This window comes from Pan paniscus, chromosome 2 (genome assembly GCF_029289425.2).
Source record: "Pan paniscus chromosome 2, NHGRI_mPanPan1-v2.0_pri, whole genome shotgun sequence".
NCBI lineage: Eukaryota > Metazoa > Chordata > Mammalia > Primates > Hominidae > Pan > Pan paniscus.
The window spans coordinates 151,953,270-151,976,923 of record NC_085926.1 but is presented as its reverse complement, the minus strand read 5'-3'; the positions used below and the strand labels follow the sequence as shown (position 1 = coordinate 151,976,923).

The 23,654-nt window shown below is 37.0% G+C and overlaps 1 long non-coding RNA gene across 5 annotated transcripts in view; it reads left to right on the top strand.

Annotated features, from left to right (window-relative positions):
* Window positions 1-23,654, top strand: part of LOC103782931 (uncharacterized) — a 105,903-nt gene that overhangs the window by 55,755 nt on the left and 26,494 nt on the right. For 2 of the 5 annotated variants that reach the window (XR_004670790.3, XR_004670789.3), the window contains exon 4: window positions 5,381-5,429. The exons of the other annotated variants lie outside the window; for them this stretch is intronic. This is a non-coding gene — a long non-coding RNA (uncharacterized LOC103782931). The remainder of the gene's footprint in view (window positions 1-5,380; window positions 5,430-23,654) is intronic. 5 annotated transcript variants of the gene reach the window in all.

Genomic DNA, 23,654 nt, shown 5'->3' with positions numbered 1-23,654 from the left:
TTAAGATAATAACCTCATAAGGTTATTGTGAAGATTTGAATTTGTGAAAACATGCAAAGCACATTGTGTTTGCAATGTCAACTATTATTACATCTTCACCATAGAGTCAACCAAATAGTGAACAAACATTCCTCGGTACAATCTTCCATAGATTGTGCTAGGCTTCCCTAAACACTCTGACACTCTACAGTATATCCAGTCACTCATTCATTTATCAGATGTGAAGATCATAAGAGTCACTTTTTCATTCATTATGTGACAATGCCAGACCAAAAAAAAATTTTAAAAAAAAGTTTGACTAGGAGATAGGAATAAATGAAGATGGGTTATCTTCTTTATAAATTCCATCATATAAATATCTTCACAAATATTATGAGTAGGTAATGATACTACTTTTTTCTCAAATTTGAACTGTTGGCTTAAGAGAAGCCTAAGAAATATAATGGAGAAAGTAAAATTTAAAAATCACTTATCATTGTACACATACACATAAAATAATTTCTACCAATTCATACAATCTCAGAAATGTTATAATTTCAGAAGACAAGATGGCAGATGCTATCAGTGGGGTCAGTGTAAACTTAATGTTAGCTTCATGAAAACACATTGTTTCATGCCAACACAAAAAATATAACTCCAAATGTATTTATAATTAAAAGCAACAACTGAGCATTCACACCAAGTGTGCCATCTTTTACTTTTAAAATTGTACTTATAAGCAAGAATAGCATACTTTGTTTGTGGCTATTTAGCACTCAGCTCAAGTACATAAGTTTGAGGAAAGGTTGTGAATAAGCCTACAGTTTTTATTTATCAACCACCGTATAACCAAGACAAAGCATCTTTGGATGTACAAGAGTCAAATGTGTATTGCAAACTTTTTACATTCGTCATTTAAATATTATCTTATACAAAATTGAACAATATGTAATATTGTAGCAAAGAAAAACACATCCGGAAACACTAGCACTATTATGTTTTAGTGTTCATGTTTGAATGTTTAATAAACTTTAAAAGTTTAGATTTCTCATTAGAATTCTCATTGGCTAACTGGGTTGCTCAGTTAGATTCAGATACAATCAGATTCACAGCTCTCAGTCACCTTAAGCCCATCAGCATATTAGCCCAGATAGGTACAGATGAATTCAGATCAATAAGATTATGTTCTGGGATTCCAGTTTTGGTAAGCAGATTTTCTCTTCTCTACTGAAAACATGTAGCCTGGACACTTTCTTGAGACTTCAAGGAGAATGCCTGTTGGGAATGGAGCCATTGCTAAGAAAATATTGCTGAGGAACAAGAGGAAGCAACTACGTTCTAGTCACATTGTATGAATCATTGGATCAATCTTCTGAAACTGTACCTCCTTCTGGACTTTTCAGTTACCTGAATCAATAAGTTCTCTGTATGGTTCAATCCAGTTTGAGTTGGTGTTTTAGGTACTTGCAACCAGTTATGCTGACCAATATACCGAGCTACTGGCAGTTCCATTTTTACGGAACTCTAAACTCCATGAGGGAGATGGTAAGGATCTGTTCTTGTATGTAGTCTCAGTTCTTTCATGAAACCACTACTTCTATAATGTGAAATGTCATATGGATAGACCACTGGGCTTGGTGACAGAGGAAGTAGAGTTCGGTCTTGGTTCTGACATGTTTTTGACCGTTAATTCGGTAATTCATTTAATCTCAGTTTATCTATAAAATGAAGAAGTAGGCCTTTAATTTGTTTACATATCTGCGTTATCTATCTAGCTATCAAAGAGCTCTTTTTCGGAAGAAATCTTACGTAGAACTCAACAAATAAAACATGTACAATTGTGAGTTATAAGAAAGGCAATTTTTTTTCTCATTCCTGTGTCCTTAGCATAACCATAAACCTGGTGAAATGTATATACTCAGCAAGTAGTTGCTGAATGAAGGAATAAAAGCAAAGTTCCTCTGTTGGAGAGATGACATGGAAGCTGGGTCCCCACTGGCTTGGCCTTCCCCTCATCCCCTTACCCACCCTTGAGGTCCCACTAAGAAACTCGAGGGCTTGGCAGATTCCAAGCTGAAAGCCAATGATCAAATCATCTCTAAGGCCCTTCCAGTTCTAACATTGTGTAGTCCAATTTAGTGATTCCCAGCTATGACAGTGGAAGAGTGCAGGTTGATTATGTCATCAGAATTATGAGACTTTTCAAATAATTGTTCCCACTCTACTGAGACTCTCTTTCTGTCACCTCAATGAACTATTTCTATTAATTAACCATGTACTAGTTTCATTAATGACAATTTGATGAATCATTTTAAAAAGAGCCTCCCATGCCCAGGCACTGCGCACGGGCTAGTGGTCGACCGCTAAACAAACAAGACAGAGTGACAGACATGATCCTGATACAGCTCCAATGAGTGGAGGAACACCAGGTTCTTCCTCTTGAGTCGAATTAGAAAAACCAACACGGACACACGTGGAATAGTTTTAAGGAGCAGGGAGTTTAATAGGCAAGAAAGAAGGGGGAAGAAAGAAAGAAGCAGCTCCCCTGCACAGAGACAGAGGGAGGGAGGCTCCAAAGTCAAGAGACAGAAAGACAGAACCCTGCTTTCAGGTAATATCAACCAGCTGTATTCCATGGCTGGAGGAGGTGGTGTCTGATTTGCATAGGGCTCAGGGGATTGGTTTGACCAGACATGTCATTCACGTAGCCCACGAAAAAACTGGCCCTCCCACCCTAGCCTTTTAATATGCAAATTCAAGGTGCCATGATGTTCCACACACGCAGGGATATGTGGGGGCGACCATGCTTCCAGGAACATGTGGGGCAAGGGCAAGAAGGGCACGGGAATCGCAATGTTGGGTGGACCCAGTTTCTAATGGCCTGCATTTGCATATCAAGGTTTGCCGGCCTGGTTCTAAGAGCCAGGGCTTTACAAGAAACTTTTCTGGGGATGCTTTAAAAATTAAAACTTCCCAAGGACCCCTTTTCCTCTCTATCTGCCTAAAATAATTTCTTAGTAACTCCTACAACAATCCCATTCTCTTGGAGCTTCCTTGGTTGAATATTATGTCTGGGAGCTGTCAAAATCTTGATGCTTTAGGTCCCACCCCCAGATAATCTTATTTCAAAATTAAAAAGTATGAAATTATGACAGGTACTGTTGTTTGTTAAATGATAGCTAACTGAAGAAATTAATACTTGTAAAAAGGCTTACGTGGAACATGTTGAGTTCTCTACGTCTGAGGCAGTCAAAAGAAATTGGGCAACTACTCTATAGCTATATCTGTCTCTGTGTATATATATATACACAGAGAGAGAGGAGTCAGTCATCAGGAGGTGGTTTTATGAGTCTGAACTTATCAGAATGTGTGAAGTTAACATACAGTCACTCTTCATAATGCAATATTCTATGGGCTTTCAGGGGATAGCTTCATGACAATGAGGAGATATCTGGGGGCAGAGTTTTATTCCTTTTCCCACAATGTGTGTGTGAGTGTGTGTGTGTGTGTGTGTGTGTGTGTGTCTAGGAAAGACCGTGTTGGGATGAATAGGTCTGAAGAGAGTAAGGACCTTTTAGCTTCTTGGCAGAAATGGTATCTAGTGGGAGGTAACTACACATTAGGTATATGGAAGAGGAAGTATTTGATGGTGAAGCTATTTTCAGATGAAAGTGTGATAAGTAAAGCTTTTAAAACCAGCATATTTCAGCCTGATTTAATCCTTACCTGTGGTAAAACAAATAAAAACAGAAACTATACCTATGTGACTGTGAAATTTAAAAGAAAACAAAACCAATCTCTTTAGTTACCTTGAAGGATGGGAATCTATGTATTAGTTTAGGCGATTAGAGTTAGTACCAGTTCTGGTATTTAAACTTAATAGAAAATAAAAAAAAAATAGAGTTTAAAACACTCAGAAAAGCTACTTGTTGTTTTCAGAGTGGATACTTTGATCATGGTTGCAGTGGAATTTTAGACTAGAGCAGGAATTAGATGGTATTTGTGCTTCTTGTCTCTGTGCATTTGTTTATTTCTTTTAAGGTTCAGCTCAAATGACATTTTTTTGTGAGAAATCTCTAATCCTTGTCAGCACAAAGGAATTTGACAATCTTAAGACATGCAAAATAGTCACAGTTACATCATTTATTATTTTTAACGCTAAAATTTTTCTTAATCAGTTGCAAGCTCATTGAGGCACGACTTTGGTTCACTTCTCCCCCATCAGGCCAAACATAATGCCTCAGCATCATAGGTCGTTTACTGAATGAGATAACTTTGTTTTCTTCCCCTGATTCTCTAATGAGCGATATTATGATGCAATGGTTTTTTAATTCTGGCTCCCATTGTAAGAAGCAACCGCAACAAATTTTTCTACAAACCTCACCATTAGATATAGCAGTTTTGATGTGCAACTTCTGAAACCAAACCAGGAAAAGACATTATGTATTGATGTTAGAAACCCACAAATGCTTCAGTTTTAAATACTTTCCACTGTTTATTTTTTTCTAATTCATCAAATGAAATCTTTCCATGTTTTAGCTCTAGGAGAGATTAAGCACATTCAATCTAATTATGCAACCTGCTGGCAAAAGCAGTCTCAATGTGAAACACTGTGCTGGTTGTATTTCACAGTTGCTAATGGAAACAGAGACAAGTTTGGAAAACTGCAAAGTCAAGTCTGAGCCTTGGCATTATCATGCCTCTGAGGAAAGGCATTTCCTGGGTCTGTTCTTTCTTTCCTTCACTCTCTGTATGCATGCTGTATGCGTCCAGTCAGGCTCTACAAATAACTGAAAATGGTCACATGAAGGTAGGAGTACCATAGACATAAAAAATGAATAAAAACTTGAAAAGTCTCACAAACAACAAACAAAATACAACTTGCCAGGGAGTCTGAGACTTGATAATTTTGTGTAGATAGATAAAATTAATTTATCTGATGTTAAAGAATACCAGTTGTCACGGCGTTTAAAAAATTCCTAGTTCCAAACATCCTTGGCAGCTCCTCAGGCTAACAATGCAACCTTACAAATTATAGTTGTTAGCTGCAGGTTTTGTTTTTCACCCATAGTTACATGGTATATTCAGATACAGAGAAGTCATTATATTATTTCCAAAACAAGTTTTTAAAACTTTTATTCACTTTAGGTTCAAAGATGAAACAGTGTGTTATCTTCCTAAAAATAATTTTGCTGAATTATAGACCAGATTTACATGAAAGCTGGAAAACGTTTTGGAAGTGAAAAAAAAGAATGCTGGCATCCGCGTGAGGAACGTTGACATGCACAAATGGTTTCCCTGCGACAAAAGCACTCACCCATGTAAAGACAGCCAGTTTGATCAGACAGCCAGTTTGATCAGACAGCCAGTTTGACTAGTTTCCTTTCCGTCTTCTCTCTAGGCTCTCGTGTGTATTATCTGACTGGAAAGTCTTTACAGCTCACTGACAGGTATGGCAAACCCCTGCAGGATTGCTCTAACAGGAACTGAACTCTTTGTTAACCTTTCTGTCAACTCTGAGCGCCCAAGTGTTAACCTAAGCATCTTGGACTGTTTTCCTGAGCTCCTCACCTTACAGTGGGCCCTGCACTGATGTGTGCTGTAGGCCCTGGGCTCTTCCTCTTTCCTTCTGGCCTGGGGTGCTGAGGTCCCAGCATGCCTGAGGCAGGGCCCACCCAAGGGACTGCTTGAATAGAGTTTCTTATTTACACAAATCTTGAAATAATTAAAAATTCAGTTTTTACATTCTATTTCATGTCTCAGTCTCTTGTATTATTAGCCAACACCCAAGACCTCCCAGCTGGAATGACAGTGCTTGCCAAGTGCAGGATTAACGTTGACTATTTCCATTCATTCATTTATTCACTCATCCAGTCATCTATTCCCACCTCCATTCAGCAGATATATCTGTCAATCACATACCATATGCTAGGCACAGTGCTGTGAATACTGTAAGCCAAAGTAGACATGGTCCTGTTCACATGGATCTTACAGTCTACTGAGGACAGGGAATACTAATCAAATAATCACCCCCCAACAAATTTAAAATTAGAAATGTGAGCTGGGTGCAGTGTCTCATACCTGTAATCCCAGCACTTTGAGAGGCCAAGGCACGCAGTTCACTTGAGCGCAGGAATTTGAGACCAGCCTGGGCAATGTGGTGAAACCCTGTCTCCACAAAACATACAAAAAATTCGCCAGGCATGGTGGTGTGCGCCTGTAGTCCTAGCTATTTGGGAGGCTGAGGTGGGAAGATTGATTGATCCCAGGAGTTCAAGGCTGCAATAAGTGGTGATCACACCACTGCACTCCAGCCTGGGCGACAGAGCAAGACCCAGGCTCCAAAACAACAACAACAGCAACAACACAAAAACTAAAACCGACAAATGAGGTAATAAGTTCTATGAAGGAAAGGTGCACAGTGCTATGAGGGAGTCTATTAGCTTGAAAAGAGGGGGCAAGAAGGCTTTCTCCTAGAAAAATTACAACTTGTCTGAGCTAAGATCTGGAGTGTGAGTTGCAATTGTGTTGCCAAAGGATTAAGGTGGTGGCCACAGCAGAGCATTTCATTCAAAGGGGTCCATGCACAATGTCCTCTGGCAGGCAGAGGCTCAGCCTTTCTCAGGAACTAATGGCAGTATGACAAGAGCACAGAGAGTGAGAAGGAATAAGGAGGGAGAGAATCTGGAGGAAGCCTTGTAGATCATGATAAAGTTCTCATCAGAGACTAAAAAATGACTGAAGGCTTTAGAGCAAGGCAGTGAAACGACCAGACTTATGAGTATTTTTAAAGATTACTTTGTCTATTAAGTTGAAAACAGATTCGAGTAGTGGTAGGAGTGAGGTGGGCAATAGTAGTCTTGGTGCAGATGAAGGTCCTTGTGCCTTGGTGGTGGTGGATATGAACAGTAGTGGATCAGTTTGAGAGATTTTTCAGGACAGATCCATTGTACATACTAATGTATTGCGTATGAAATGTGAAGAAGATGATTCTGGGATTGCAGAATGTTCTGACTAGTGCAGTCATTTGTAGGGAGGGGAAACACTGGAAGGGGGTCCCATTTAGAGGGGAAGATTATGAAGGTGGTTGTGAACATGTTGAGTTTGGAACATTGAACAGGAGACGTCCAAGAGGCACTTGGATATTTTGGTCTCAAGTTCAGGGGAGAGATCTGGATTGGAATTGCACATTTGTGGATCATTGGTGTGTAGGTGGTAATTGCAACCATACGTATGAAGTATCTCTCCTGTGTATAGTGTGGAGTGAAAAGACAGGAGAGCCTAAGAATGACTATGACATTCCAACATTTAGTGATCAGACAGAAGAAAATAAAATTACCGTTGAGGAGAGTTGTCAGACTAAAGATAAAACTGGGGGAGAATTATGGCTATTCTCTGTTTGTCTGTCCATGCTTCTCCATGCTACTCTGTGCCCTGGGAATAAGATTTTATGAATTACATCAGCCAGGCTCCCTTGCTTCTGGCTTGATACTGGGTTAAGCCAATGAGAGAAGAGAAAGATCCTGCCTCCCTCCCTGTTATGCTGTGATTTGACAGCAGTTTCATTTTCCCAAAGTCTATAGTTTCTATATCAGAATAAGTAGTTGAAGAGCACATGAAATTAAAAAAGGAAGTATATTGATGAGTCTTAGGAGACACTTAGTGTGGCTTTAGGCAAAAGAATGTAGCCACTGTCAAATTGTAGCATAGCAGATTGGTCTTAATGCCCTCCTTCATACAAAATGTCTAGTGAGACTTGCCTGTTCTCTCTCTTTATCTTTTTCTGCATCTCCCACAGGCTCTTCAACTTATTCCAATCTGGCAACTTACCAACATTTTGTATAGAGGAAAAGTCAGTCAAAGAAAAGTAGCTGGAGATAAATATGGGTTCAAACGAGGGTTTTTAAAAAAGCTTCAGAATCAGCATTTTGTGGAGACTGGAATTCACTTAGTTGCCAGAGGTCAAGTGTCTACTGTGCCATTGGAAGAACCTTGCACTTCCACCTGAATAACATGAAATGTATTGCTGTTCTCTATTCCTCACCACGAAAGCCCAACGTGTATGATAAATTCCTTAACTCATTTGATTCTCTGGGCAGCAATATCTTGGTCAAAATAATTAAGTGGGTCCATTTAGTATTGATAAATTATCTATATGGAGATTGGAGAGTTTTTAACTTGAAAAATTTTAGCAGCAATAGGAGAAATTAATTGGAAATTGTTAAGCCTATATTTTGAAATGAGAACTATATAAAAGTATTCTGTGGTGTTCATAATAAGGCATGAATAATGAACTAATCCAGAAATTAATGTTCACATCTTCTTTTTAAAGTTATTATTGAATCATTTAACCAAGATAAGCTAAAGACTTATTTCTGACCTGTTTTCTTTCCTTGAGTTGTCTGTGTTGTTCTGCACATGTCTCCTGTCTTGTGCCTATCTGTGCTAGGAAAGTTATATCCTTAATTCTTTGTCTTAATGACCCATTACAAAAGGGTTTTTAAAAAATTCTATCATTGCTCTGAATTTATTGTCAATATAGAGACATTATCAATTGTCTCTGAAGGAGGTGGCTTCTATCCAGTGCTTCCTGTTTAATGCCTTCTGCTTATTCCATTTTATTCTCTTGGAAATGGATTCTCTTTTTGTTTACTGGATTGCAGCTTCGGCTTCTTTTTCAATACTCTATCTATTGCCTCTGTATTCTACATGCATGCTGCAATGTGAGGGGCTTTATTTCACTTATTTTTGTGATGGGAAAGTAATTTGCAGTTTGAGTCTGAACTAAAAAAGGTCCCCCACTGGGCAGGAACAGTAGGACCATGGTAATTCTTGTCTAAGTCTGTTAAACATCTTTCCTTTCCTGTATGCAAAACCTCAGGAGTTTACTTAACCTCTTAGAACCAGTATCATGTAGGTTATGTAGATACCAAAAGTTAGATACATAACAAAGGAATTTGAACAAGTAAGTTTACAGAAGTGGAGTTTAAACCTGGACTGAGACTTCAAAATCTGACAAATACCAATTCCAAATTTTTTCAATTCCTAGATATTTCATTCTTGGGGATAAAGTAGTCCTAATAATTATTATATTGTCAGGGCTTACTATAATGGTGAAAGACTGTAGGTCCAAGTTTACCTATACAGAGTGGGAACAAAATCATCTGTGGATTTGGATCCTCAATAACCATTTCAATTTAGCCATTCTATTCTTGCTCACCCTGCGGACTAGACTCTAGACTCTGCCTGGGTGTCTGCTTCTCAACTGCCCTGCATTAGCTGAAACTCCCTAGATTCTACTACTTGCCTACCCCAAACTCTAATTAATCTCAGATCCCTGTCTGGGCCCTTTGTAGCCAATTTGGCCTTGCCACATCCTGTGTGGGACTAGCAAGACATTGAGTTTGGGAAGAAATTGTAAGGTGCACTGGGACACTAAAACAGATCAATAAATATGATTGTTGGTAATAATAGTTGACATATGCTTCTATTACCCTCACTTATGTAGATAATCTATATAAGTATAAAACTTGTAGGCAAATTAACATGAACTATTGACTAAAGATGTTCAGTGGCCAGGCATGGTGGCTCACGCCTGTAATCCCAGCACTTTGGGAGGCTGAGATGGGAGGATTGCTTGAGGCCAGGTGTTGGAGACCAGTCTGGTCAACATGGTGAGATCTGATCTCAAAATAAATAAACAAACAAACAAATAAATAAATAAAAAATAGAGATGTTCAGTGATGGCTTAGAAAATATCATGTAGGAGACTCAAGATATACTTTCTTTTAATTCACGAAAATGGACTCATTCTAAACATCATGGACTACAAATATATGTTTATTCTTAAAATTAAGAAAAGAGAGTAGCGATGCCCTTGAAGGTGTCATTATATTTAAGCAAATAAAATGGTTGCAGCATTGTGGAGATTCTGGCATATTGTGGATTTTTTTCTTTCAGGTCACCTGTGTGATGGGAATGGATTGCAATATATGAATTTAAGATGCAAAATGTTGAAGTTGTATTTCTTCTCTTTTAAATATTAAATAAGATTTTTTCCATTAGTTTTTTCATTGTTACTAAAGTGATAAAATTTAGAAGGCACTAGTTTTTGACTGATTTTAATAAATTGCATTTTCTAAAACCTTTTATTGTTTAATAGTTTTATATATTTTAAGACCTTTTTATAAGTATATAAAAATTAGAATTATTGCATCTTCTTAGTGAATTGAAACTTTTGTCATTATTAAATTTCCTCTTTACCTCTAGTAATTTTTTTTGTTAGTGTTTGCATGGTATATATTTTTCCATTCTTTTACTTTTAATATGTCTGTATATTTATATATAAGGTTAGTTTCTTGCAGGTAGCTTAGAGTGTTTTTTCCCTCTTAATCCACTCTGACAATCTTTATCTTTTAATTCGAATATTTACTTTGTTTATATTTAATATAATTACTGATTTATTTGAGATTAAGTTCACTGTATTACAATTTACTTTGTTTTTGTCCCATTTCCCATCAGTCCTATTTTTCTTTTTCAATTTTTTTGCCTTCTCTCTGATAAATTATTTTTCTATTATTCCATTTCTCCCTTTGCCATCTTTATAGTTATAAATTCTTTTACTGGTCTTTTAGTGGTTACCTTAGAGATCACAATATACATCTTTGAATATTAATTTCTATTATAAATTAGTTCTTTTGCCACTTTCTAAACAATGCAAGAGCCTTGGAATACTCTAACTTCACTTACTTCAGTCATAATTTATATGCTATTGTTTATGTACTTTAATTCCCTATGTATTTGTAACCCCATAGAGCATTATTTTTACTTAATTTTATTATTTATTCAGTTAATAATCATTTAAATATGTTCACATATATCTCCTCTCCACTACTGTTTATATCTTCCCATATTTTCAAGTTTCCGTCTGGAATCACTTTTTTTCAAGAAAGGCTTTCTTTAGTATTTCTTTTTGGGTGGTTTGCTCGTAATTAATTCTAGTGTTTGTGTGTTTGAAAAGTCCTTATTTCCTCTTTACTTTTTCTCTTTTGAGACAAAGTCTTGCTATGCTGCCCAGGATAGAGTGCAGTGGCTATTCACAAGTGTGATTATAGTACACTTCAGCCTCAAACTCCTGGGCTCAAGGAATTCTCCCACCACTGCCTCCTCAGTAGATGAGACTATAGGCACACACCACTGTGCCCAGCTCTATCCACTTTTGAAGGATATACTTGTTGGTTATCTAGGTTGTCCACATTTTTAAGAAAGCATTTTGGAGATATCATTCCATTGCCTCCAGGCTACCACTGTTTTCACTGAAAAATCAGTTACCAGTCCCATTGTTGTTTCTTTGATGGTAGTCGGACCTTTTCTTACTGCTTTAAAGATTTTCATGTTGTATGTATTTTCTTGTAGTTTTATACTTATATACATATGTCTAGCTTTCTGTTTTATTTTCCTGCTTGGGATTTGTAAGGATTCTTAAATCTTTACAAGGAACTAAGTAAGGAGGAAATAAGGACTTTGTTCAGACACACAAAAACTAGAATTAATCACCAGCAGGGCACCCAAAGGAAATACAAAAGAAAGTCTTTTTTGAAAAAAAGTGATTTCAGATGTAAACTTGAAAATATGCAAAGAAATAAAGAGTAGTGGAGAGGAGAAATAATGTGGGTACATTTAAATAAATATTAACTGAATACATAATAAAATTATAATTAAGATAATGTTTTCTGGCCCTGGAAATACATATGGAATTTAAAATACATAAAAATAATAGCATATAAGTTTACTAAAGTAAATGAAGTTAGAGTATTCCCAGGCTCTATTTTAAAGACCTTATGTGTTTTGTCAATTTTGGATAATTTTTAGTCTTTATGTCTTCAAATATTGCTTCTGCTAGATTAGCTCCTCCCTTTTTAATGAAATTATAAATAATCATAAGGTAGACCTTGCTGATACACACACAGATCCTCCCCAATTTAGGATGGTTTGACTTAATGGTTTTTTGACTTTACAGTGGTGTAAAAGCGATACTGGTCTAGTCATATGTGGTATGATACTTTCTCGTGTTGCTGGGCATTGGCAGCAAGCTGTGGCTCCCAGTAAGCCATATGATAAAAAGGGTGAACAACGGTGTACTGCATCCCTAGCTTTTTTTGAATGTTGTGTTTTTGCATCCTATCATATCTACAGAATGCTTATCTGTGTAATATGGTTTGGATCTGTGTCCCTGCCCAAATCTCATGTCGAATTGTAATCCTCAATGTTGGAGGGTCTGATGAGAGGTGATTGGATCATGGGTACGGTTTAGCACCATCCCTGCAGTGCTGTTCTTGTGATAGTGAGTGAGTGAGTTACTGAAAGATCCAGTTGTTTAAAAGTATGTAGCACCACCCCACTCTCTCGTGGTCCTGCTCTTGCCATGTAAGACACCTGCTCCCACTTTGCCTTCAGCCATGATTGTAAGTTTCCTGAGGCCTCCCCAGAAGCCAAGAAGTTGCTGCCTTGCTTCCTGTACAGCCTGAAAAACCATGAGCCAATAAACCTCTTTTCTTCCTAAATTGCCCAATCTCAGGTATTTCTTTATAGCAGTAGAAGAACTGACTAATACACTGTGTACAGTATTCAACACTATTTTATTATAAAATAGGTTTTGTGTTAGATTATTTTGCCCAACTGTGGGTTTAATGTAAGTATTCTGAGCACATTTATAGTGGACTAAATTATGCTATGATGTTCAGTATGTTAGGTGTATTAAATGCATTTTTGACTTACAGTTGTTTTAATTTATGATAGGTTTATTGGGACATAACCCCATTGTAGGTTGGGGAGCCTCTGTATTTCATATATTCTATATTTAAAATAAGAAACATTTTACTTACTTTTCAGTTCACTAATTCTCTTTTTACCTTTGTCTAATATGTTCTTAAATCCATTTATTAGATTCTTTTTTATATAGTTTTAAAATTTTTACTAAAATTCTTAGTCTGAACTTGGAATTCCTTGAAAACACTACTCATACTTATTTTCAACTACATCTAATAAATCCATTATCTGGAGTCTGCCTTCTTTTTTTCTTTTGGTTTCTTATTATCAATTGTTGTCTTCTCATGTGTTCAGTTATTTTTTATTGAGTCCCAGACAGTATATGTAAAAATTTGTGGGGCTATTTTAAGATTGTGGAAGATGTTATCTTCTTTTAGAGATTTAGTTTTGTTTCTGACAAGTGGTCAGAACTAGCAGTCCTAGCTGAACATTCATTCAGTTGTGTGCAGTAATGACTCAAAACTGGGCTTCAGTCTCTGTTAGTGCTGGTCTATTTTTTGTTCACCCTAACTTCCAGATGCAACCCTTACATGTCTCAGTCAAATCCCTGTGTGTTTTTTTTTTTTTTTTTGTCATGGTTATCTTTCCTCGGTAAATCCCAGAATCCCAACTTCTGTCCCAGCAGCCTCTGTAGTCTGCTCAAAGCTATGCTCAGCTTCTCAGACTCTTAGTTGCCACTTTTAAAGTCAGCAGACTCCTGTAAGAAAAGAGTAGTCTCAAATGTCAGACTTACCTCTCTGAGCTTTCTTTCAATCCTAGGTTTTGTCTCTGCAATTTATTACTGGCTTGTTAGTTGTTTGATGCCTCAAAAAAACATGTTTTATACTTAATTTAGTTTTTTTTTTAAGTTGTTATCAGTGGGTATATTGGTACAAAATAACTTGGTTAGTTATTGCTCCATGTGGTGCATTTTAAGAAAAAATTTTATCAAACTATTTAGACATTGAATCTGAAATACACACATCTATCATTCTAAAATAAATACTGTAATTTGAGATGAACACTTAACATCAATAAATTATTTAGTTACTGCTATTTATTAAAGTAAAAGTGGCTAGTTTAGTGCCAATTTGGATTTTGTTTCAAACATTTTTCCAAAGCATATATGCAGATAATGATGAATAACGGAATTTGGAGGAAAAGTGCCAGAGAAGACAAATATTTTCAGATGTTAATGTATTTTCAGGGAGGAAATATATAAAATTACTGAAAATCTTCATATTGTAATGACTAGTGCAACTTTAAAGAGAAATGTGCATTTTAAGTTCCTTTTCTACTTAAATTTTTTTCACTATAAAAGCAAAATGACATTTTTGTTACAAATACTCCATAGGTGATGTTTTGTATTTCTTATTCTATCATATCAAAAGGTAAGTAATATTTAGTGTCCTGTTACTGGTGAAGCTAGGTTTGATTACCTGCTAAAGGTGCTGACTGCCACACTTTCCCATTGTAAAGATATTTTCTTTTTCTATAGTTAGTAAGGAATTTATGGGGATGACACTTTAGATCTATGAATATAGACTTCTCCAAGAGGATCACAAGGAATTGTTTTAGTAACAATTGAGGATCCCTGCCTGAAGCAGTTTATAAACTGTGGTTTATAAAATGGTGATTTTCTAATTCTTACCATTCCTTCTCTATTAGCTGGCATTCACTAAAGAAGAATTCTCCATGTCCTCCACACTGTTTTGAGTGTCACAGAAGGGCTCTTTCTCCCTTGCCACTCTGTGAGCAGCACTGTGCTGCAGAATCTGGTTCCAGGTGACTCTGGCATGCATCCTCCATCCTTGATTTTCACACAGAATAGCCCTTCAGTAGTTCAATTATTTCTTCAACAATGATCCCTTTAAACTTTCTTTTTGCTTAAGTTAATCAGAATCAGATTTTAACAAACAATACTAACAGTCCTTATTAATAAAATTTGGAAAGTTGCTTTCTAAAAGTTGGCACCAATCTATAAAACCACTTGCAGTGTTTGAGGATACCAGTCTCTCTGCGCTATAGTGTGTTTATCTCTGTCAAATACTAAAATAACCTTAAAGTAATTGTGTCTAATCTATAAAAAGACGTTTACTCATTGGAAATGAAGAACTTAATTATAAAGAAAATTGTTGTTGTCATTTGTATTTAAATGTTTTATCAACTTCTTCATTCTGAGAATAGAAAGTAAAATCTACTTGGACAATGCCACATATGCTCACTGAGAATGTATTATGTGTCAGAAATTGGAGCTTTACCAATGAATGAGAAAGATATGGCTACATTTTTGTAGCTTTTAGTCCACTAGAAGAAACAAACATTTAAGCATATCATTATGTCACAAATAACCTGCATTTTAATGAATCTCTGATGCCTTGATCCTTTTTTTGATGTCACCAGAAGCTCCCAGTAGAAAGTTTTTACACAACTTTGTCATGACTGGTTGGTGATATTATCAATTAAATCATGCACCCTCATTTTTGCAATATTAAAATATGAAAAATGTGAATCTTAGAATTGGTGAAATGTAGTAGCGAGCACTTTGATTAAAAAGTTGAAAAAGAAACAGTCACAGAAATGAACATGCAAAGTGGATGGAATATTTTTGAAGGAATTGAAGTCTTGTCTGAGAACTGAGGGATGAGCAGGAATTTCTGAAGAGAATGGGCAGGAGTATTCTAGGCAAAAGTCACTTCCCCTGACACTCTCCTCATTTTTGAAATTAGGAGTTTGGGTGCTAGTTTAAAATATAGATTTAGTAAATATTAGTATTTTAGTTTATTTTATTTTAGCAGCAATAATTTTTAAGAAAATTCCGATTGTGAATAGTGCTGTAACAATAGCAAAGACATGTAATCAATCAAATGCCCATCAATGATAGAATGGATAAAGATATGAGGTACATATACACCATGGAACACTATGCAACCATAAAACAGAACAAGATCATGTCCTTTGCAGGCACATGGATGGAATTGGAAGCCATATCCTCAGCAAATGAACACAGGAACAGAAAACCAAACACCACATGTTCTTAATTATAAATATGAGCTGAATGATGAGAACACATGGACACACGGAGGAGGAGAACAACACACACTGGGGCCTGTCGGGAGATGGGGCATGAAGAATTCCCCTTGCCAACCCTCCACCCGCTCCCACAACACACTTTTTTGAGCATCACAGAAGGGGTCTTCCTTTCCTGCTCCTCTTTGTGAGGAGCACGCTGTTCTAGAATCTGGCTCCGGGTGACTGGCATACATCCTCAGTTTTGTATTTCACACACAAGTTTCTGAAGCAGCATGGTTTTAAAACCACTAGACTAGATGATCCCAAGATCCCTTCTACTTTCTACAAGATTTTTAATTTTTAATTTTTGTGGGTACATAGTAGGTATATATATTTATGGGGTACCTGAGATGTTTTGATATGGGCATGCAATGTGAAATAATCACATTATAGAGAATGGGATATGTGCCCCCTCAGGCACTTCTTCTTTGTTGTTATAAACAATCCAATTACACTCTTTTAGTTATTTTGAAATGTACAATTAAGCTATTATTGACTATAGTCACCCTATTGTGCTATCAAATAGAAAGAATGAATAAGATGCCTTCTACTTTTAATAGTATATAACTCAACGTAACATACTCATTTGGACTCTGTCTGAAGCTCAATTCAGTTTCAGAAAGTTATACAACTGGTAAGTGACAAGGGCGGGCTTTGATACCAGATGCTCTAATTCTAAACTTCACCCTCTTAACCTTATACTATACTGATTCTACAGCGCACTTACTATTTTTTCAATCTGTGAAATGAGGATAATACTCTATTCTAAGGTCATTGAGGAACAAATGAACTTTATCTGTTTGTGCATGAGTGGCATTCCTTTGTGTGTGCCCATAAGACCTTCTTCCTTCATCTATTATTACATAACAAATTATCCCCCAAACTGTGGTTTCAGACAATAATAATTTTGCATATAGACATTATCTATACATATGCAAATACATATGCAATTTTACACATACATATGCCTTTGTTGTTTGGAAATTTTGGTAAGTGGCTGGGTGATTCCTCTCCACATGGCATTGACTGGGGTTACTCAGTGTTATGAGTGGCTGATCTGGCCTGGAGGCTTTACTAACATGTCTGAGGCCTTCCTAGGTATGGCTAGAAGTCTAGGCTCAGTTGAACCCTTCTTTTCCAGTTGGCCTCAGGCTTTTCCACTTGGTCTCTCTATCAGGTGACTGACATTTTTACAGTGGCTGAGGGTGCCAAGAGTGACTCTTCCAATAGAGATAAAGTGGAAACTGTCAGTCTTTTAAGGCCTGGGCCCAGAAACTGAAACAGCGTCATTTCCTCCACATGTTGTTGGTCAAAGCAAGAACAGAACTTATTCACATTCTAGGGACATGGACATAGATCCAGTCATCTCTTGATGAGAAGAGTACCAGAGAATCTGAGGTCATCTGTATTCTGCCACAGATCTGGCTAAGAAGATAGTCTGTTAGAGCACAGGTAGCAAGCACAAATGGGTTGAAGGCTGGATTTATATTTTTCCCCTCCAGTTTCAGGGGCGAGGAAATTACAGAATGCTAGAGGATTTATGGAGCAGTTCACTTAGTCAACCAAGTATGAAGGTTGTTCTTTATCTTTGGGAAGGAAAGCCTGAATATAAGAACTGCTAGCGTTCGTTTAAAGAAATCACTAGTCTCAAAAAAGGTGGGAAACCAGTTTGAATTAAGCTATCGTGGCAAGGGCAGAAGAAGTTTAAGGTTAAAATATGCTTTTACTGTGGCTTGGGAAATTGTCTACTTGTCAAGTATTGAGCTTTTAGGATGGAAGAAAGAGCACGACAGTATATTCTTTAGAAGATGGGACTGTGATAACCTCTGAGAAAGGAAAACTAGCTATGAAAATGCTCATGGTTGCCCTGGGAGGAGCAGAGGAGGTAGGAAGAGCTGGCCTATCTCTAGCAGTAGAAAAGGGAAGGTAAAGTGAAATAACTGAGATGAAAACAGCTACCAAATAATAAAGAGAAAGTCCTTGGGACTGGAAAGGAAGGGAAAGATCAGTAGATTTGGCTTCAGGAATTAATACAAGGAAGTTACAGATTTTGGAATGGATGTGGGGAAAAATGAAGATGAAATTAAATGTGAGGTATAGCAAGAACATAAGGAGAAGAAAGCTCTTGCAGATAAAAGGAACCAGTAGAACTCGGCTTTGTGAGTAGAGGAGGAAAGAAAGAGGGAAAAGAGTATAGAGGAACCAAGGGATGGAAAGAGGAAAGTGAATGGGGCCAATACGCTTGCAGCAGACAGAACAAAGACCCTAAAAGTAAGAACACAAATGGAGGAAGTGAAGGATATGACAGAAGCTGAGGTTAACTGGAGGGACAAAAGAGAAGTCTATAGTTATATTACAGTGCCATTATTATTTTTATTGTTGTGGCTATTGTTATTATTTTGTTACTTCTTCAGAGTTCCCCAGTTATTTCAAACCTTTTCCACTTGCTAACCTCTGAGCTCATTCTTTGCCAGTGACAATATCTCCTACTCTGTTGAAAGCAATGAGACAAGTGTGGTAGGAGCCCCATTAACTTGCTTCAATTTTACATCACATTTTTTGTGCATTTAATATTTCTGTATATTTAAGAATGTATATTTAATATTTTTTGTATATTTAATAATTCTCATCTTTATTCTAATTTTAAAATGTCCCTTCTTTTTCAAGTTACCCTTGATATTACTCCCTCTTGCCTCTCATAGGAATTGGCTCTTTAATTATCCATTTCTTTCTCTTAGTCAGTGCCTCCTGCTCTACTCACTTCTTTCCTTCTGAGGAGAAGCATTTTCATGTCTTTCCTGTGCTGAACATATCTTGTTTCTCAATTTGCTATTACAATGAACTATATACTTATTTATTTATTTTGTTTGTTTTTTTGAGACAGGTTCTCTGTCTGTCCCCCAGGCTGGAGTGCAGTGGTATGATCTCGGCTCACTGCAACTTCTGCCTCTCAGGTTCAGGCAATTCTCCTGCTTCAGCTTCCTGAGTAGCTAGCACTACAGTCGTGTGCCACACGCCGGGCTAATTTCTGGTATTTAGTAGAGATGGGGTTTCACCATGTTGGTCAGGCTGGTCTCGAACCCCTAACCTCAAGTGATCCATCTGCCTCAGCCTCCCAAAGTGCTTGGATTACAGGCGTGAGCGACTGCTCCCAGCCTGTTTCTTTCATTTCACTACTAAGCTTCTTGCAAAAGAAGTCTACATCTTTTCAGTCCACCAGTTAAATATTTAAAGTTTCAAAGCAGGAAAGAAGAGTGTATCACCTCAAAAGAAAAGAAAATAATGCAGAAGGGGGAGGCACAACAGCGCTATCCCACAGCCAAAGATAATGATAGTGGAGCCAGTTATCAATGGTTCTTGATAGGTGAAGAAGGTGAAGATGAAGGACAGGGTGGAAAAGAGGCATCTGCAAAAGGTTTTTAGGGATTATATTGCAAAAGAAGAGAAAAACATAGAGAGGAGAATCACAGTCATGGGGAGGAAGACCATACAAGTCTAGGAGTTTGGAAAATGAAAAATAACACACAAAAGAGAAATGGAATAAGGAAAAATGTGTTCCATTGTGTGTGTACATACCTATGTGTGCATTTGTGTGTGTGTGTATGTGTGCATACTACGAGTAAGTGATAGATAATATTTTTGAAATTTTACTCAGCTTGAAAGATAAATTGTAAATATGTATGGTATATAGTATTAATCATAAGCCACAGAGTCAGATCTGGAGGAAATAATCCATTACTTTATTTTCTCTAAATCAACTTGAACCCTGACCTAGTTTCTCTATTCTGAGAAGTGGATGAGAAATAAGGTATTAATCCTTACCACGGCTCTTTCCTCCATCTAGGATGATACAGAGGATGTACGTGGTGCTTAGGAAAGGAAGGCAGAGTCTCAAATTTCTAGCCCTATGTGGTTGCTGTTCATGGCACAAACACCTGCAGATTCTTGAAATTCAATAGTTCGGTGTTTTCAGTGCCATGTGTAGAGCAAAACTCCTCTGTGGGCTTGGTACCCACCCTGGGCTTCCCAGGGAGCAAGATGTAGATCTTCTAGAACTTTCTTCCCATTCAGTTGTCCAAGACCATCCATGTCCCACTCTCCAACAAAGACACAGACTCACACATTCACCCTCAAAGAAACCCCAGGACAACTAGCATAATATCTCCAATGGATATAGACTTTCACAAAAGATTACCTTTGAGCAGTTTTTGCTTCATGCCCTGAGCATCTGGACTGGACAATGGAATCTGATTTGGGTTTGAGGATTGGTAAGAACTATAACTTGGACTCAGCTTACTCCTGAAGCATCACAGCAGCAAAGCAGAAACATATAAAGACAGGGACACAAGTATATAGGTGCAGCTCCTCGCTTTCCCCCTCATATCAGGCAGAGGCACAGCCAATCTCAGGGGTCTTGGCAGCCCCTGAAAAGGGGAATGCCTGCCAGGTTGGGGATGGGCTTGCTGTTCTTTGTATTTCCAGCCACATCAGCACCCAGAAATAACATATCACCTTGAAAGGTAATACCTAACCTTCTCTAGGAAGCATGTGAACCAGACCAAAAATCTGGGTTCCAGGCCATGAAATTGTTGCTTTGCTAGCACAGGGACATTCTCTCCTTATCTGAGTTTTCCATTTAAGTCTCCTTAAGGGCTTTCTGTGGGCAGGCCTGGCAGTGGCCACCACACTGAGGAGAGGATATTAGAAAGACACTCTCTACCTTCTTGGAAAAAAGAGAAGAAAAACACATTAATACAGCAAGAACTTCTGCCAAACATATGTAAATATCTTTTATTATGTAGAGAGATCAAATTAAAGTATGTACGTGGAAATGTTCTGACAAATGGACTATAGCCCTGGGACATATTTTATTTCTGTTTTTCAAATTATAGTTTCCAAGTATCCTGAGTAAGGTTTATGACAAAGACACAGCTTCCATTTAGACAGTTGGATTTGTAATAGTTTATTTTAATAATGTATTTTAGAAATTCATTTCTGGCATAATGAATAAGTTAATGTCTTATTCCGAGACTGAGTTTTGCTCACTGAAAGATAAATATTGTGGAAAAAAACATAATAACTGGCAGTAATTAACTAGAATTATATACTGGGATATTGGCTACAATAATTGCTCAATATTGTGTGTTTTCTTTGAAACAGCAAAATATGATTGATGGGATTTCTATAACACTTTTACTCTGGAAGATTAGGGGAAAAAACCAATAGAGATCAGTTGCTAAACTCAAATATTTATCTATAGGCCAAGCAATAGTTCCAAAGAACACTTCTCTTCATTTATAATACAGCAACACAGTTCTTAATCTGGAAAGATGGCTTAACATACCCGCTATTCTCAGCAGGGCATGCGCTTTGAATTTTCCCTCAGATGGCATGGAAAATGGGACCAGAACAGAGCAATCTGCTGAGCTAACTGGAATCTGATTCCCCACTACCAGGGTCTATCTCCAGAAGGGGAGAGTAAAAAAAAATAAAAAGAAGGAATTTATGAAGATATAATGGCTAATTTTTAAAATATGATGAAATATACCAATCTAAAGATTTGATAATTACAACAAATTCTAATCACACTTTAACGTGTCGTAGTGAAACTGCAGAAGTCTAAAGATAAAGGGAAGGTTTTAAAAACAAAGAAGGACAGATGCTACAAAGAAAGGACAATTAGACTAATGTCAGACTTCTCAATAGCAATAACAGATCCAGAAAATGGTGGAATTTTATTTATTTAAACTGCTGAGGGAAAATAAATGTCAACCTACAATGATAAATTTTGCTTGGTTTTTAAGAATGAATACAAAATAAAGATATTTTCAGACTTGGAAAACTGAAAAAATTTGCAACCACTAAGTTTCTCACTAAAGAAAATTTTAAAAGATGCGTTTGACAGTACAGGGCTCCTATTAGGGCCAACGAAAATGTTTTGAAATTGATTGTGGAGATGGTTACAGAACTCTAAATATACAAAAAAATGAATTTTACATTTTACTCTGTACAAATTGGTGAATTGTATGGCACATGTAGAGGTTGAATAGTGTCCTCGCAAAAATTCACGCCCACCTAGAATCCCAGCATCTGACCTTTTTTGGAAATAGGGTCATTGCAGATGCAATTAGATAAAGATCTAAATAAATTATTCTGGATTTAGCACCTCAAATTCAGTGACTGCTGTCCTTATAAAATGAAAAGACACTGAGAGACACAGAGAAAAGACCGTTGTGAAGATGGAGGCAGAGTTTGGAATTATGCTGCCACAAGCCAAAGAATGCTAGAAGTCATCAGAAGCTAGAAGAGGCAAGCAAGGATTTTCCCATAGAGCCTCTGGAGGGAGGCTGGCCCTAACAGCAACTTGATTTTGAACTTCTGGACTCTGCAACTGTGAGAGAGTAAACTTCTACTGTTTGAAGTCACTAAGTTTATGGTAATCTGTTATGGAAGTCCTAGGAAACTAATATAGTGTGTAAATTATATCTCAACATTTCTATGATGTTCTCTAAGAAGAAAGTAAGTTGGAATTCAGACATTCAAGAAGGACTGGTGAGCAAGATATCTGGGAAATATGTAGGTAAATCTGAAGAAAAATTGGATGGTATAAATGCCATATTTGATTTGGGTGGTTAAATTGTTATACAACATAAATATTTAGAAAAATTAACATGTATGATGAGGGGGTATGAAAAGAGTTAAACGTAACATATTTGTATTTGGGAGAAAGTTTGAAATGTTGAAAAATTTTAGATCAAAGGAGTTTGCATATTAAAATCTTAAAGTTAACCAGTAAATGAATAGAAATAGAGTATGTAATCTTCAGAACTATAGAAAAAAATGGAATTAGAAACTTAAACTTATGAAAAAAGGAAGTGGTAAAAAGAATCTGAGCTCTCCACTTAGAAGACAGAGATAGGTTGGATGAAAAACCAAAAGTCTAGTATGTAATCTCCAAGAAAAATCTCAGGTGCAAAGTGATCCAAAAAGTCAAAACGGAAAGATAGAAAATAGTTATAAACTGACTTACTATCCTGGTTTGCTCTAATCTCTCTGCTTTTGAGTATGTTTGAAAATACCCATAATAAAATGGTAAATCAAAGAAAAATGGTATCACTGGAGAATTAACAGATATTTAGAAGAGAGCAAGAGATCTCTGTGAACAAATTTATGCCAATGAATAAAAAAATTATAGACAAAATGAACAATTTCCGAGAAAAGCATACCTTAGCAAAACTCAATCAAGAATAAGAATTTTTAGTGCTCACATAACTAGTAAAGAAATTAAAGCAGTAAAAATACCCTCAGAAAGAGAACACTAGACACCAACAGTTTTACTAGTGAGTTCTATCAAGCCTTCATAACGGAGTTAATTTCAATGCTTTAAAACTTTTCTGTAGTATATAAAAAGAATGACTACTCTTCAACTCATCTTACCAGGCTAGTAAACTCTAAAACTAAAATCAGAGCAGGATGTTATAGTAAAAGAAAATTGCTAGGCACAGCAGCTCATGCCTGTGATTCCAGCACATTGAGAGGCCAAGGTGGAAGGATCACTGGAAGCCAGGAGTTTGAGGTAATCCTGGGCAATACAGAGAGACCCTGTCTCTACAAAAAATAAAAAAGCTTAGCTGGGTATGGTGTCGCGCCTGTAGTGCTAGCTACTCAAGAGGCTGAGGTGGAAGGATTACTTCAGCCCAGGAATTTGAGGACGCTGCAGTGAGCTATGATAGTGCCACTGTGCTTCAGCCAGAGTGACAGAGGGAGACCTTGTCTCTTAAAGAAAAAAGAAAAGA